Raw genomic sequence first — 12954 nt, 5'->3', positions numbered from 1 at the left:
CTCTAAGAAAGCTTTTTCTTTCTTTCTTTTAAGTGACTTTAAAAGTCCTTTTTACTTATTTATGTGGTTGTGCCAGGTCTTAGTTGCAGTACATGGGATCTTCGATCTCCCTTGCAGCATGCAAGGATCTTTAGTTGGGGCATGTGGGATCTAGTTTCCTGACCAAGGATAGAACCTAAGTTCCCTGCATTGGGGGCATGGAGTCTTAGCCACTGGACCACCAGAGAAGTTCCTAAGAAAGCTTTTTCTATCCCAAGTTCTCAAAGATTTTCTTCTACTTTCTTGCCAAGTTTAGCATTTATGATTAGCTTTATGATCCACTTCAAATCAATTTCTTTGTATGGTATGAGAGAAGAGTTGAAATTTATTTTTTACTTATGGATATCCAAGTTGGTTCTGCACCATTTTTTGAAAGACTGACTATCCTTTTACAGCACTTTCTTGGTAACCAATTGACCATATATATACATGTGGCTCTGTCCCTTAACTCTCTATTCTATTGAGCTATATGTCTTAACATAATACCACACTGTTTTATTACTAAAGCTTTATATTATAGTTTATACTATAGTATACTTTATACTTTAGCTTTATAGTATTTAAAGTAAATATTAATATTGTAGTTAAAAGTACCCCTCTCCTGGGACTTCCCTGGTGGTTCAGTGGTTAACACTGTGTACTTTCAATGCAGGGGGCTCAGGTTTGATCCCTGATCGGAGAACTAAGGGTCTCACAAGCTGCACCACAAAGCCAAAAAAGTCCCCCTCTCCTGAATATTTTTGTGTTTTCTTTTCCTTGATTTTGTGCAGTTTCACTGTGATGTGACTCTTATTTTTTAATGTTGACTCAAGAACAGAATTACTGGGACATAGGCTAAAGCCAGAATTCACCTGACTGTGTACTGGCAAATTGTTCTTCAGAATGGCTTCATTGGCTCTTGAATCTCTATATCCCCTCATTCTGGCTAACAGTTAACATTCCCCAGCTTTATAATTTTTACCAGTCTCATGTTACAACCTGACATCTCCATGCTGTTTTTATTTTTTTAATATTTTTCTTGCTGTTTTTAAAAACAGCTCTATTGAAATAAAACTGACATACCATAGACTACACAGTGTAAATTGGATGTTTTGACATCTGTATACACCTGTGAATCCATCTTCACAAAGAGGTGATGAATCTTTCACTCCTAACCTTCCTTGTGCCCTTTTTGAGTCTGAGCTTTTTTATCTGCAAAATGCAGCTTCGGAGTGAGAAAATATGATGTGAGCTTAATTTGTGGACTGGCATATATAGTGGACACTGGGGAAATAGAGCTAGTACTACTGCATCTATACAGATAGGCAATTAGCTGATGAGATAGGCCCTGAAGCTACACTGCCTGAGTTCAAAGCCATTTCTGTTATTTGCTTGCTTGGACAGATTAATCAATGTCTCTATGAATTAACTTCCCCATCTGCAAAATGGGAATAATAGTGTGACACCTACCTCAAAGGATTAAAAAAGTTAATATGTGTAGAAAAAAACTTTTTTCTGTCATAAGTAAAAGAACAATTTTAGCTAGACTTTTTGAAATTTTGAAAAATATTCATTAGACTTTCTCTGACATATGGGGGTCTGGAACTCGAGCTTTGTAACCTCTGAACTAAAGTGGTCTTTCAGGGTCTGACAACTCCTGCAAATGTGATCCTCTAAGTCTATGATTTATCTAAGTGATAATGGTAATTCTATGAGTCACCACAAGAGGGACTAGGAATTAACTTCTGTGGACTGTGAACAACTCAATAATACTTTTTATCTACTCTGATGCTAGGAAAGATTGAGGACAGGAGGAGAAGGCGGCGACGAGGATGAGACAGTTGCTTGGCATCACCAACTCAATGGACATGAGTTTGAGCAAATTCCAGGAGATCGTGAAAGACAGGAAAGCCTGGCGTGCTGCAGTCCATGGGGAAGAAAAGTCAGACATGACTTAGCAACTAAACAACAACAATCTACCTACTTGGAAATATTGATAACAATATTGATATCTGAGGAACAAGCTCTTTCTTAGTACACACAGGGCTTCTGTAACTGACTCATTACTAGCATTTTGTCCATCCTGAGTCTCTACACTGTAATGCACATGTGACCAAAAGGACTTATACACAGCCTTTTGGAAAATAGCATGTTTAATATTAAGGAGCAGTTTTAATAACAGCAACAGTAACCAACATGCATTGAAGGCACACTGTGTGTCAGTTCTAAGTGGTTTTCATTAACCTATCAACTAAGGTGGGTATTCTTATTATCTTATTTCCCCATTTTAAAGATGATAAAATTGAGGCCCAGAGAGTTAGGAAACTGGAAGAAGATCACAAGTTATTAGAATAATATATAGTTATTCTAGGAGCATCCTGTAGGAGAGAAAAGAGCAAGCCTATTTTGATGAAGCGCTTTTTATCTCTTACCTGCTCTTACTATTTATCTGACATTACTAAAAGTTATACAAACTGGCAAAAGAATCCACCAGATGTGCAGATAAATGTCCAAAATAAAAGAGTTCCCACTAAACTCAGTCAGCCTATGATGCTGTCCTCACAAAGAGAAAAACATTGAATTTAGAGTCACAAGAGGCATCAAGACTTAGTGAAAAGGACACATCTTTGGAGTAAAAGTAACTAGGTTCAACTTCTGACTCTTCCGATAGCTGTGACCTTGGATAAATTACCTTGGCTCTCTAAGCCTGTTTATTCAGGTGTGAAAAAAAAGAAATTTATATATGTCATTCACAGAGAGTTGGTGAGGTATAAATAAACTAGCTTTTGTAAGAGCACGTAACAGTTTCCGACATATAGTAGGAACTAAGGAAATGCTTAGTTGGATGCTTTGGGAACCTTAGAAGCAGAGTCTGACAACAATCCTAGATAGGAAATTAATTAAGGAAGTCCTCCACGAAGCCAGAAAGCGCCAAGGGGAAGCAGGGCAAAGAAGAGAAAGAAGCCAAGCAAAAAGGAGGTTTCAGGCAGTCCCAGAAAGGGTAGCTTAATCCCTTAGGGAACTCAAGAGTATAAATTCTACTGGAGACAGTCAACAGAGTTTGCAAATTCCCACCTCCAGTTAGTCATTTGCTAGAGGCTTAGGGAAGAGAGAGGACTTCTAGGTGCCACTAGTGGTGAAGAACCCGCCTGCTAATTCAGGAAACAAAAGACATGTGTGTTCCAGCCCTGGGTCAGGAAGAGCCTCTGGAATAGGGAATGGCAACCCTCTCTAGTATTTTTGCCTGGAGAATCCCATGGACGGAGGAGCCTGGTGGGCTACAGTCCACAGGGTTGCAGAGTCTGACTCAACTGAGGTGACTTAACATAAGTGCAAAGGGAAGAGGAAAGAATCAAAGCCATTCTAGTAGCCTGAGGACCATCCTGGGAAGAGCCACAGGTTCTGGTTATTGGAAACAAAAGCAAACAGCACCTAAAAGAGGTGGGGAGCAACTGGTAAAAGATCTGAGAGGATTTGGGGAGAGCAAAAATAGTATCTACTACAGGGTTTGAGTTCTTTCCTTCCTTTTAGAAAACCTGGGTTCAAGTCCTTGCTTTGCCACTTATCTGAATCAAATGCCACATTATAATGAAAGCCTTGTGGAAATTAAAGTGTTAGATGTGGGAATTCCCTGGTGACCGAGTGGTTAGTATTCTGAGCTTTCACTGCCATGGCACAGGTACAATCCCTGGTTGGGGAACCAAGATCCCGCAAGCCGAGTGGTAAGGCCAAAATAAATAAATAAACAAAATGTTTTAGACGAATTCCTTATTGAGCAAGCCTTTATAGAACTTCTAGTATAAACAAGACACAGTACTAGGTGCTGCGATATACAGCTTTAAAATTTTTTCATTTTATTTCTTTATTTTGGCTGCACTAGGTCTTTGTTGCGGCGCGAGGGCTTTTTCTGATGCAGTGAGCGGGGGCCACTCTCCAGTCGCGGTGCGTGGGCTTCTCACTGTGGTGGCTTCTCCTGTGGAATGCAAGCTCTGGGGCACAGGCTTCAGTAGTTGTGGCACATGGCCTTAGTTGCCAAGCAGCATGTGGAATCCTCCCAGACCAGGGATCAAAACTGTCCTCTGCGGTGGCAGGCAGATTCTCAAACACTGGATCACCACGGAAGTCCGGGATCTACCCCTTGATTCAAGATTCATAAACAAGGAGCTTTAAATCCAGGGAGGGAGTCAGATAAGGAAATAGAAAATTTCCTGACTATGTGATAAGTGATGTTATTATAGTATGGTGGGGTGGGGAGCGACTGGTACAAAGGAGGCTGTGGCCAGTTCTGTCGAAGGGCCAGGTGTCAGGAAAAGTGTCAAGAGGAGCTGATGCCTGAACTGAGTCCCAAAAGATGGGGAAGAGTTGTCAGGCAGATAGTGAGAAAAGGCATCCCTGGCAGTGGGAACAGCATGAGCAAAATCACAAAGGGGTGAAACAGCCTGGAGTTTGAACTTAATTCCAAAAGGCAGTGGGAGCCTTTGAAAGATTCTGAGCTGGGGAATGGCTTCATCAACCTTCCTTTTTTTTTTTTTTTTTTTCTTTTCTTTTGACCACGCCATGCAGCATGTGGAATCTTAGTTCCCCAACCAGGGATCAAACCCATGCCCCCTATAATGGAAGTACAGAGTCTTAACCACTGGATTGCCAGGGAAACCCCAACCTTGCATTTTAGAATGATCACTCTGGCTGGCAGTAGTGTAAGAAACACCGCGAGGGAAGAGAGACTACACAAGACGGTCAGATGGGAAACAATTAGAGCGGCCAAAGAGCTTAAGGAACATTGCCATTTATTTATCTATTTTTGGCTCCTACTGGGTCTTTGTTGCTGCATGCGGGCTTTCTCTAGCTTCAGCGAGCAAGGGCTGCTCTCTACTTACGTGGGCTTCTCGTTGCGGTGGCTTCTCCTGTTGTAGAGCACAAGCTCTGGGCCTTGGGCTTCAGTAATTCCATACCAAGGTCACAGGTGCGAGGCCTTGCACCAAGGCCACGGAAGTGGAGCCCAGAACCAAGGTCACCTCTGAAATTGACTGGGCCCCATTGTAACTGTTGCCAAAAGCCCCCTGATCTTTTCCAGCCAGCTTCCTGACCCCACGAATAGTGAAAGTGTTAGTTGCTCAGTCGTGTCTGACTCTTTGTGACCCCACAGACTGTGGCCCACCAGGCTTCCCTGTCCATGGGATTTTCCAGGCAAGAATGCTGGAGTGGGTTGCCATGCCCTTTTCCAGGGGTCCTTCCCAACCCAGGGATTGAACCCAGGTCTCCTGCATGACAGGCAGATTCTTTACCATCTGAGCCACTACCAGAGTATTCTGACCGCATATTAGGCAAAAATGCCCACCCTGGGTGTACTCACCCTGTAGTGTCCCAACCCATCACCCAGTGCCCCCCTTCCAACAGGAATTTTCTTTGTCTTGAGGCTATAAGAATTGGCTACCAGCCCACAAAAGTGTCGGCTCTGCCTTGAGCCCGCCCACTGTTCTAACAGTGTCCTGTGGGCTCTCCTGGTCTGTCAGGAGGTCAGCGCGGGGAGCCTGCAGCACTGTCATTATCTCTGCTCTTTATTCTTAATAAACTCACTCCTCTCTGAAATACTGTGTCTGGAAATACTTTTCCTAGCTGCCCTCGGACTGCCACGACAGTTGCATTGTGTGGGCTCTAGAACGAGGGCTGACTAGTTGTGCTGCAGGGACTTAGCTGCCCCGCGGCATGTGGGATCTTCTGGGACCGGGGATCGAACCCATGTCCCCTGCGTGGACAGGCGGATTCTTAACAACTAGAACAACAGGGAAGTCCTTAATCTGTTCTTTTAATCTGTTTTATTTTTATGTTGCATTTTAAGCACGCCATCATGTCACAAATTTTTCATGCAAATAATTACAATAGCTTCAGAATAATCCACCAAATAGATGATCCTAACCATTTGCTAGTTGGTGGACTTTTGAGTTGCTTCTGTAATTTTTTTTTCAATATAAAATGATCATTATGATAAACATCTTTGCACACATGGCCTTTTCTGAATTTCAGATTCATCCTTTAGAAGAGGTTTCTAGGAGTGAAGTGATTAGGTCAAGGTCAAGAAGGGTCTACAACTAGAAACCATGGTGCCAGTTGTCCTCCCATTTTTGGGATATTCCATCAGCCATTAGCTTTACCTCACAACAGTAATAGAGAGCAATACTCTTTAAAAAAAAAAAAAAAAGGAAGATTTTAAACTGTACTGAAACCCTTTATCAACTGAGGAACATTTTAGCTCATCCAACCTGTTTCTCTGCTGTTGTTTCTCTTTTGAACAGCAGATGGCAGGATAATCCCACAACAGGTGTCATGACAATTTAATTGCAAGAAGAAAATTGTTTCTTTTCCCACATGTATTTCTTTCCCGAGATAAACAGCATGTAGGGCATCTGCCTCTTTATTGGAAGTAAGATATGTAAGAAGGTGGGTTTCAGCAAGGAATATAAGGTAGTCAACGTAAATTCTGAGTCTTAGGTTATTACACTCTGTGCAAAAACAAATTTCTCAGAAAGAAGCAAATGGAGGTTGAAAGCCGATTGTTAAAATTCCACATATTCTAGATTTCCCCAGTTAATAATCATAAAAAGTTTATAGCCAGAAAGTCACAGAGGCCCTTCTGTTGTAATTGTTAGAGCTTAGAGTCAGTGGGAACACCCTTCTCACCCAAGGGATTTTAAAAGCCAATCCCACCCCCTCCCCACAACCCTTTCCCCTAGCGCTCATTTCCCATCTCTTCACAAAATTGCCAGGGTAATTGACTCTTAGATGAGATGAGTTTGACTTTCTACCCTGATTTTGTAACAGAAGTTCTTTTGGTGAGGTTCTTTGTTTGAAAATGCACAATAAAAATGGCTTTAGAATGACTTCAGAGGACTCTTTCTTTTTCTGGTGCCAACAACAGATTCCAAAGCAGCTATTATTCGAGGTGGGTGATAGGATCCCTTGAGACTGTTTAAGTATCGGTTTTCAAAGTGCTTAGGAACCTGAAATGTCCTGTATGGTATATTTGCAGGTGCATAATTGGCCAAGTGCTCCAGGGGTTATAAAGACTGCCTTCCTGTAGTTGGAATAGACAGATTTAGCCTCTTACTGAAATTGAAGGCTGCAATGGCGATAACAAATCTGATTCTAACTCTCCCATGTCATTGCTGCCCAAAGGTGCCTTTGTCTCCCAGGAGAAAGAGGTTGGAGGTAAGTGAATGGCCCTTCACCAGAGCTGTGTAGAAAACACTGCGAAGAAAAACTTTTGTCCTGAGAGAGCACGTTTAGGGCTATTGCCTGTGAAGCAAACTTGCTTTGTTTACAGCCAACCTGCCTGAATGCAAATACTGTGAGGTGACTGGGAACTGTGGAGAAGCAAACTGCTTTAAAAGCAGGCTTTCAGTGGGAAACTTTAAGCATACAATGGCTTTTGTTTTTGTTTAGACATAATTCTCCAACCTGGCTTTTTTATTGCACTAACCAAAATAAATTTGGGTAAACTTAAAGGGTTGCCTTGATGTCAGAAGAAAATGGATATTGTCTCTCCTGCACGCATTTGAATGCTCGTACATAATCCTAGCTACATCCAGATAAGAATACACCTCCTCCCATAGAAAGCTTTTCTGGAACAGAATATCACCGAGAGTGTTCACTTTGGGGCTTGATGGTCCTAGCCTGTCTTACCAAAACTTTTAAAGTTTGCCCGCTCCTTCACTCTTCCACTGCAGTTAATACTTACGTGTACTTAGTGGTGTTCTGAACTCCTTTTATTCCTCAAGGTTCCCTCGCATTTGATGAGACCTGTGCAGCAGGAGCTTTCATCATACCAAATCCAGGGTGGTGTTTAGTGGAGAAGGGGCCAGGAAAGGGGGTGGGGGAGAAGCCCTTGCTTTTTACTAAATCACTGGGAAACTAGTGGGCTCTTTTTCAGATTAAATATCTTTAAATAGCAGGATCTCCGGCTATGAAGGCATGGGTGAAACTGCTTCTCTCAGTCAAACCTGAGGTGGAGGATGTAGGTGTCACATTCAAATCAGAGAGGCGCCTCGCAACAGGAAAGATTTAATCAGCTCTCCTTCCCAGGATCAGCTGCCAGGTTTGAACATTTACTTGTCTGTGTTCCAGGCAGGAGACACTGCTAATTATGGGAGCAATTCCCATGGATACAGAGAAGAATTGTCTGAGCTGAGGAGTCAAAGCTCAGATCAGGATGGGGCTAAGAGGAAAAAATACCCCCAACATTCTCAGGGAAATTCCAGAGTTGTCAAGGGACATGCCTCCTCGGCAGGAATGCCCCTATATCTGCCATTTGATGATTTGGAAACATCCTTTCCCTCACTTTCCTAACTCATGTGTTAAGAATCCCTTTGTTTGAGAAATGGAATTGAAAAAGTGGTTTCTTTCATTCAAACATTACGTGATAAAGTTATCTGGAAAAAAAAACCTGGGCTCCACCAAGAGTGATTTTCATAAATGACCGTACCTGAAAAGAGGCAGACTTGGCCATCAGGGCAGCCAAAATGGCACAAGCATTTGGAATCTGTTGCCTTATCCTTGGCAAAGACACCACCAGATCCTTTCTGCTGTGTGTAAAGTAAGCTGTGGCAAAACTTACCTATCTTGTGATATAAAACCTAGACTCACAAGTGAGCCGAATTTATATTCTGCCCCTCTTCTTTCTCCATTATGCAGAGCACCTGCTCCTTGTCCCTCCCCCACTCCTCCAGCTGTCTGTCTGTCTCATTTGTGTCAATTAAGGATTCAATACTGCTTGATTTAATTGAATGACTTTCCCTGTATAGAATCCCAACCACAGATAGGGACCAGCTATCACTCCCATTGCCCAGAATAAAAAACTCAAAAAAGCCAAAGCATGTGTGTCTTAAAAGAGTAACGTATGTGTAATATACATGTTAAATAAATATGTCATAAAATATTTTAAAAAAGAAACAAAGAAAAGAGGAAGGTACTCACTAAGCTTTGACGTGAACCAGAGAAGGCAATGGGGGCAAGACTGGGCTCCTGGACATACCCAGTTATATCACTGGTAGCCTGCCAACTGGTAGTCAGCACTGCATAAACCAAGACCATTTGACCCACTCAATTTAGTTAAAGCTTTCAGAAGTTGTTGAGTTTTGTTTTTTTTTAAGTTGTGCTGGGTCTTCATTGCTGTGCTCGAGCTTTCTTTAGTTGAGGTGAGCAGGGGCTCCTCTTTGTTGCAGGGCTGGCTTTCCCACCCCTGTGGCTCCTCTTGTTGCAAAGCCTTGACTCTAGGCTCGCTGGCTTGGTAGTTGTGGTGCACGGGCTTAGTTGCCCAGAGGAGTGTCGAATCTTCCTGGACCAGGAATCGAATCTGTGTCTCCTGCATTGGCAGGTGGATTCTTTACCACTGAGCCACTAGGGAAGTCCAGAAGCTGTTCTTAAGGCTTCGAAACCAAAGAATCAACTGGAAGAAATAAACCTCTGCGTGACTTCCTAGTTTACAAAGTGCTTTCCCATCCTCAGGAGAACAATTTTGTCTTTCTGTTCATTCAGTCATTGATCAAATAGGCTCTGTTCTTTAGTCATCTGCCTCTATTCATTGAGCCAGGCAGTGTTCTAGGAGCTGAAATCTGTGTTCTAAGAATAGAGAATAAAATCCCTGTCCTCATGGAACTTATATTTTGACGGGCGGGGGGAAGCAAACAAGAAATTAGTAACCTACAGTCTACCTCATGGTGCTCAGGGTTATGGAGAATCAGACAGTAGGGTTAAGGGAGATGAGGCTTATTGTTTGGGTAGAGTTATCCATTTTACAAAGGGTGATCAGAAAGGGCCCCCTAAGCTAAGACATAAAAAAATGGAGGACACTTTACAAACATTAGGGAGAGGAGAATTCCTGGCAGAAAGAACAGCAAACGTAAAGGTCTTGAGACAAGAGTTTCCTTGTTGAAGGAGACTAGTGTAGCTGAATAGAGTGAGCTAGGGAGAGCTTTAGGAGCTAGGCCAGGCAAGCGGGAATGTAGGGGGCAGAATTGTAGGGCCTTGGAAGTCATTAAAGACTTTTATTTGAGTGGCATGAGAAGTCACTGGAGGAATGATTTATGTTTTATGATATGACTTATGTTTTCAAAGGTTTATTCTGGCTGCTGTGCAGAAAAAAAAAAAAAGATAGGAGAGCAAGGACAGAAGCGGGGAGAATAGTTCGGAGGCAGTTGCAGGAATCTAGGCGAAAAACACGGAGAAGGCAATGGCACCCCACTCCACTACTCTTGCCTGGAAAATCCCATGGACGGAGGAGCCTGGTAGGCTACAGTCCATGGGGTCGCGAACAGTCGGACACGACTGAACGACTTCCCTTTCACTTTTCACTTTCATGCACCGGAGAAGGAAATGGCAACCCACTCCAGTGTTCTTGCCAGGAGAATCCCAGGGACGGGGGAGCCTGGTGGGCTGCTGTCTATGGGGTCGCACAGAGTCGGACACGACTGATGTGACTTAGCAGCAGCAGCAGCAGGCAAAAAACAATGGAGTCTCAGATTAGGACAGCAGCAGCAGAGATGCTGACAAGTCGTTAGATTTTAGAGGTAAACGTACCAGGATTTGCTGATGGCTATAAGAGGGGAGGGGTATATGAGAAATAGAGAAGAGTCAAAGATACTGTGGATATTTGGCCTGAGTTAGATAACCTGGTGGGATGAACAGAGAGACCTTGAATCATAGGTGAGACTAAATTGCAAATCACGGCTTTGGTCTAATATTGATATAATCTTGGGCAAGTCACTGAATCTCTCTGAGCATCAGTTTATTAATCAGTAAGAAAGTGATAATGATATAATACCTCACCCACAGGTCTATTAGGGCTTCTCCAGTGGTTCAGTGGTAAAGAATCCACCTGCAATGCAGAAGACAAGAGGAGATACCAGTTCGATCCCTGGGTCGGGAAGATCCCCTGAAGAAGGAAATGTCAACACATTCCAGTATTTTTGCCTGGAAAATCCCATGGTCAGAGGAGCCTGGCAGGCTACAGCCCAAGGTTCACAAAGAGTTGGATACAACTGAAGCAATTTAGTGCCTGCGTGTGTGCGTGCTCGCGCACACACACACACACACACACACACACACAGACAAGTCTATGGTGAGAACTGAATGGGATGTTCAAATGCTGAGAAGAGTACCTAATACAGAGATACTCCATCAATGCCAGTTGAATATGGGAGTAAATAATGTCTTTTGAAATATTATCCATCTGGGGTCTTCTCAATTCTCGTCATTAACTTATCATCCTCCACAGGTTCCACTATATTTAGAATTAAAAAAAAAAATCTTTCCAAAACCAAGAAGATCCATCATGATCTGGCCTCAACTACCTGTCCAACCCACCAGCCACATCGACCTTCTGTTTAGCTGCTAAGAAAACTTAACAATTTTCTGGTTTCAGAACTATCACACACTCTTCTCTCTGCCTGCAATGGCCCTCACCCAAGTAGCTGGTGCCTTCTCATCCTACAAGAAACTTACCTTCCTCAGAGTGACCTTTCCTGACCATCAACTTCAAAAAAAGCTCCCACCATTATTCTTTCTTTCAGCGTTTGTTCTGGGAATTCCTTGGTGGTCCAGTGATTAGGACTCAGTGCTTTGACTGAGTCCTGGTTCAATCCCTGGTTGGGAAACTAAGATCCTCACTTGTTGAGGGCCCCCTCAAAAAAGAGGGTTGTCCTTTACATTTCGAAAAGTTAATCACAATTTATAATTCTTGTCACCTAATTATTGTCTGTCTCTTCTTCTAGGCTGTATGTTCCATGAAAAAAGGGACCACCAAGTATATACACAATTCCTGGGGTAATCTTGGCTCATAATAGGCTCTCAATAAATGTTTGCTGGAAAGCGTGGTGACAGAATATTCTCACTGGTATTCTGCTGCTGTTCTTTAAAAAATAAAAAGTCTCATTTTTTCTGCCTTTTGCTTAGTTCTCTATTGCATTTCACTGGGGAGTGGGAACACTTTACTTCGTTGAATCAGAAAAGCCCTTGAAAACAAAACAAAGAGAAAAAAGAAAGAAAAGCCCTTGACTTTTCTTTTGTGTATACTACACTGGGCTTAACATTTATGTACAGTACTAACACTGATTTTTTTTTCTTTTCTGTGCTCACTTCTCAAGGTTATACTCGTCTTTAGAGGCAAATGACAAAAGAATAGACCTTAAAAAAAGGAAAAAGAAAAAAGAATAGACCTGAGTTTCAGATCATCTAAGAATCCTCACTTTTATCCATCCAAAGTACTTGAATAGGCAAAGACTTGGGAGGGAATTCCAAGGAAGGAATTCCAAGGAAGGGGAACTGTCAGCAAGAGCATGTAGCATTGCTGTTTGGAAGAAAATTAGGAAACATGCATAGTTTCTGTCTCTAAATTTTGGTAATTAGGGCAGGAATGTCAAAGATCAGATGGACTATCTAAGGTTGAATGAGCTGGCAATATTCCCTCCTTATCTATTTTCTAAAAGAATTTGTGGAAGATTGATCTTACTTCTTCTTTAAATGTTTGATAGAATTTTCCAGTGAAACCATCTGGGTCTAGAGCTTTCTTTAAGAAAGATATTTATTAACAAATTTGATTTCTTTAAGAGATATAGGGCAGTTTGCATTTTCTACTTCATCTTGTGTCAATTTTAGTAAGCTGTGTTATAGGTAATATCTTGAATGCTAAACTGAATCTTATTTTCTTAATGAACTGTATTTGGGAGTCACTAAAGTTTTTTATGCAAAAGAGTAAAATTTGGGAAGTAAAAGTTTGGGGAAAAGGTCAGGGAAAGGGGAGAAACTGACAGTAGACTTTTACATAGATGTGAGAAATAAGTGACAAGGGTCCTGATTGGGTGGTTTTGGGAATAAGGGGAAAGAACCTGAGCAATAAGTGACAAGGGTCCTGATTGGGTGGTTTTGGAAATAAGGGGAAAGAAG

General features: G+C 42.2%; 1 long non-coding RNA gene across 1 annotated transcript; it reads right to left on the bottom strand.

The window, feature by feature from the left end:
- Positions 1 to 2317: 2317 nt before the first annotated feature.
- On the bottom strand, positions 2318 to 10320 carry LOC123332219. The gene is made up of 2 exons (XR_006549017.1): positions 7754 to 10320; positions 2318 to 4155 (listed from the first exon to the last, which is right to left on the bottom strand). It is a non-coding gene; the product is annotated as an uncharacterized LOC123332219 (long non-coding RNA).
- Positions 10321 to 12954: the final 2634 nt, after the last annotated feature.

The sequence above is a fragment of the Bubalus bubalis genome, chromosome 2 (assembly GCF_019923935.1).
Source record: "Bubalus bubalis isolate 160015118507 breed Murrah chromosome 2, NDDB_SH_1, whole genome shotgun sequence".
NCBI classification, from domain to species: domain Eukaryota; kingdom Metazoa; phylum Chordata; class Mammalia; order Artiodactyla; family Bovidae; genus Bubalus; species Bubalus bubalis.
This window is presented reverse-complemented; position numbering and strand designations above follow the sequence as displayed.